We start from the raw sequence: 5,007 nt of genomic DNA, 5'->3' as shown, positions 1-5,007 counted from the left end.
GATAGGGAATCCTTCGGGAATACTTGCCCATACGGAATCATTGAGGAATCGTTGCACATAGGGAATCATTGGGGAATAGTTGCCTCTAGGTAATCATTGGGGAATACCTGCCCATAGGGAATCATTGGGGAATACTTGCCCATAGGGAATCATTGGGGAATACTTGCCCATAGGGAATCATTGGGGAATACCTGCCCATAGGGAATCATTGGGGAAGACTTGCACATAGGGAATCATTGGGGGATACTTGCCGATAGGGAATCCTTCGGGAATAGTTGCCCATAGGGAATCATTGGGGAATAGTTTCCCATAGGGAATCATTGGGGGATACTTGCTGATAGGGAATCCTTCGGGAATAGTTGGCTATAGGGAATCATTGGGGAATACTTGCCCATAGGGAATCATTGGGGAATACCTGCCCATAGGGAATCATTGGGGAAGACTTCCATAGGGGAATCATGGGGGGATACTTGCCGTAGGAATCCTTCGGGAATAGTTGCCCAAGGAATCATTGGGGAAGATTTCCCATAGGGAATCATTGGGGGATACTTGCTGAGAGGGATCCTTCGGGAAAGTTGGCTATAGGAATCATTGGGGAATACGTCCCATAGGGAATCATGGGAATACCTGCCCATAGGGAATCATTGGGGAATAGTTTCCCATAGGGAATCATTGGGGGACTTGCCCATAGGGAATCATTGGGGAAGAGTTTTGCCCATAGGGAATCTTGGGGAGACTCTGGCACATAGTTAATCATGTGGGGGATACTTGCCGATAGGGAATCCTTCGGGAATAGTTGCCCATAGGAAATCATTGGGGAATACTTGCCCATAGGGAATCATTGGGGAATACCTGCCCATAGGGAATCATTGGGGAATAGTTTCCCATAGTGAATCATTGGGGAATAGTTGCCCATAGGGAATCCTTGGGGAAGACTTGCACATAGGGAATCATTGGGGGATACTTGCCGATAGGGAATCATTGGGGAATAGTTGTCCATAGGGAATCATTGGGGAATAGTTGCCCATAGAGAATCATTGGGGAATGCTTGCCCAGAGGGATACATTGAGGAATACTTGATCATAGGGAAACATAGGGTCAAGTATTCAATGTTTTCCTATGGGTAAGCATTCTGCAATGATTCTTTGTGGGTAAGTATGGTTTCCCTATGGGCAAGTCCTGTCTTTTGTTTTAGTATGTCCCCTATTTTTTAAAAAAGGGGAAGAAAACCCTGATTTTTATTGGGAGGTGGGTTGTCTCTATATTTTCCCTTCCCATCCTCTTTTCCTTCATGAAATGGTCATCCCAAACTGATAAGGAACCTGAGTAAATGGGACTTTGTTTGCTCCTCTTCTTTTTCATTGACCTTCCCTATCAGGAGACGCCTTCTCCTCTTCGGGTTTTAAAGGCCGCTTTGGGCTAATAATCCTAATAGCCATGGTGATCAAGGCCATGGGAAATATTAGAAGAATAAAAGGGTGTATGCTCATATTCCTTTTACAACCATTGTTATAGTCTACAGAAATAGCAATAGTCCACAGAAAACCATACAAACCATATACTGAGAACGAAGAGGGAGTAGGTCTGGTTGCAAATAATGCCTAGCTCAGTGAAAGGCATAGTCAAAAGACTGAAACTCTGCAGCTCCTATTGCCAACCAAGGCAATGCATCATTTATGTCAGGCTGAGGTTAATAATTATAGGGGAAACTACTGCTGCTGTTACTTCTAATAACCAAAACTAATATAATCTAATGTAATATGTACATAATAAGGGCCGTGAGGCTGGGCCGAGTTATTTGGGAGTAATGCTCCTCTGGCTTGGGAGTGTTTTTAAATGGTTGTATTTTAATGTATACTGCGATTTACTTTGTATTTTTATGGTGATTGTAAGCCACCTCCATCCTCTGGAAGAGGAGGCATATAAATAAAATTTATTATTATTATTAATTGGTGGTAATAGTGCTGCTGCTGCTGATGATGATCGAGGATGTTTTAAAAACTGTATTTTTAAATACTATTAAAATAGTATTTTTAAAATACTATTTCAAAAATAGTATTTTTAAATACTATTAAAATAGGATTTTTAAATAGTATTTTTAAAATACTGTTTTTTAAAAATAGAATTTTTAAAATAGTATTTTAAAAATAGAATTTTTTAAAATTGTATTTTTAAAAATAGAATTTTTGAAATAGTATTTTAAAAATAGATTTTTTAAAATACTATTTAAAAATAGTATTTTTAAAATACTATTTAAAATAGTATTTTTAAAATACTATTTTTTAAAATACTATTTTAAATATACTATTAAAATAGTATTTTTAAAATACTATTTTTTAAAATACTATTTAAAAAAATACTATTAAAAAGGAAATTAAATTGAAATATAGAAAACTCTTTAAAATAAGTTATTTTTTAAAATAAGTTGAAACAATATTTTTCTCCAGCTTTAGTAAAACCCAGCTAAACAGCTGATTTCCTGGTTCAATAGCTGAACCAACAACACCACCAACAATAGCAACAAATGACAATTCCCAGGATTCCCAAACATGGAGCTGGGGGGCAGTTCAAGTGGTGTCAAACCGGATTATTTTTGCAGTGAGGATGCAGCCTATATAGCTCTGTCCCAGGGACGTAGCCAAGGAGGGGGTTCTTGGGGTCCGGCCCCCCCCTTCCATTAGAAAAATGAATGGTGTGTGCTGCTGCGCCGCTGCACCCAAGCCCCATTATAATGGTGGCACTTGGTCTGGACCCCCCCCCACCTTCCTAAAATCCTAGCTACGTCTCTGTCTGTCCCACTGAGATTCATGAGAGTGTGCTGCCCTGATCCTTTGTATGTTTGCAAGGAACTCCTGCATCCTCCAAAAAGAGTGTTTTTTAAATATATATATTTATATTTGCAATTTAAAACATATCAATTTAAAACATAACAATTGCATTTGGTGGAGTGCAAGCCAGATACAGACATATACTCCACCAAATGCATCTGAGAAAGTAGGCTGAAGTCTAGGAAAGCTCCTGCTGCCAATGTCTTTATTTCCGTGAGTCTCAAAGGTGCTACAAGACCTCTCTACGTAATAATACTAAATAATCTTCAGCTGAGTCTTTAGAAATCCACTTTATGGAACCCAGAGAAGAGGGGCAGGCAAAGAGACCCAGGGAATGCAAATGCAAACCCAGCACATAGAAGGGGGTTCGAAGTGTGAAGGCATTTCCAAGTCTCATTCTCCGAAATGTTGGGGAAATGAAGGAAAATTTCACAGCAAAAGCAGAATTATTGTGGGGTGGGGGAAATACTCCAATTTTACTACCACCCCATACCTAAACCCAGGCCTTACCTTTGTGTGTCTATGTACCTTCAAGTTGCCTGTCGACTTAGGGCAACCCCATGCATTTCCTAGAGTTTTCTTAGGCTCAGAGTTTCCTAGGGTTTTCTTAGGCCTACTCCTCAGAGGTGGTTTTGCCAGCCTCTGAAATAGAGCCTCCAGCACCCAGTATTGGTTTGCAGACAACCATCCAAGTACTAACCAAGGCTGATGCTGCTTAGCTTCCAGGATCAGGCAGGATCTGGTGCCTTGACCTTAGTTGGGCTCAAATCCATTGAAGGCTGTTTCCAAGCATCCGCTTTTAACATGTCTATTTTATTTTTATTGGATTATTTGTAGCATTGGATTTTGTGGCACGCCCGCCTTGAGATCTGGGGCGGGAGGAAGGCAATCTTCTTAACAAAAGCATAGGAAGAAAGGCTCAGGCCCACCTTTCTAAGCCCTGGGTGGGACAAAAACATTGCATTCAAGGTAGACATTGCCTCCAGTCTTTTGGATGAAAAGAAGAAGGAAAGGCATTGAAGCAGGAGGAGAAAGAGAAGGCCTACTGGGATGCGAGGCAATTGGAAGCAGCTTACACCCCACTTTTCTCTTCCGAAAGGGGACTCAAGTGGTTGCGGAGCCCTGAGTTTGGTTTAAGTAGCTTTCAGCTGGCAACAAGGCAAAGCTAGTGGGGCAGAGAGGCCTAATTGATGGGAGATTGGCTCTTGCGGTGTTCATTGGGCCCAGAGACAGTCATGCATCAAAAGCTTGGCGCATGGGGAACGGTTGGCCGGTTGGCCGGTTAGCAGAAAAATCAAGACTGACAGAGCGAAAGAATTAAATCATGGCAGTAACAAACGTTCCTGACTTATCGTGATGTTTCTAGCAGAGACAACTGAGTAGCCTTCCAGATGCTGTTGAACTGCAACTCCAAGAGTTCCTCACAACTGTCCCTTCTGGGAGTGGGCCACTCATTTCCCACCTGTGAGATATTATAGGTCCCACAAAGACAGGCCAAAATAAAGCTGCTTCAGGTCACTTTGAGGTATGCTGTTTAAATGATGCATGCATCCTAAGAGTCTGCTGTGCATAAGCCATGCTTATTATTAACCTGTTTTTATATAATGTTTTATGTAAGTGTATTATTGATTGTATATTGTTTTGTAATTTGATGAAATGCTGTAAACCGCTTTGATCTTTTTTGGAAAAGCGGTATAGAAATAAAGATTTTATTATTATTTATTATTATTATGCGCTTGGCTTTGGCACGGCTTCCGGACTCTTAGGACGCATGCATTATTTAAACAGCATACCTCCAAAGTGACCTGAAGCAGCTTTATTTTGGCCTGTCTGTATGGGCCCATAGTCTCCTCTAGTATTGTATTATCTATGGGTGCAGCCACATTGTAGAAATAAATGCCATTTGACACCACTTGAACTGCCATGGCGCCATCTTCCAGAATCCTGGGATCTGTAGTTTCGTGAGGCGGCAGCACTCTTTGGCAGAGAAGGTGAAAGGTTTTGTAAAACTGCAAATCCTAGGATTCCATAGGATGGCCCTACAGCACTTAAAGTGGCGCCAAACTGTGTGATTTCTACAGTGCAGATGCAACCTTGATCTGCTCTTAGAGAATTGTGTACTAGGGTGCATGGATTCGTCTCCCTATGGGTTTTTCTCCCTGATATGACTATGCAGCTC

Source organism: Sceloporus undulatus, chromosome 10 (genome assembly GCF_019175285.1).
Source record: "Sceloporus undulatus isolate JIND9_A2432 ecotype Alabama chromosome 10, SceUnd_v1.1, whole genome shotgun sequence".
Taxonomy (NCBI): Eukaryota; Metazoa; Chordata; class Lepidosauria; order Squamata; family Phrynosomatidae; genus Sceloporus; species Sceloporus undulatus.
This window is presented reverse-complemented; position numbering follows the sequence as displayed.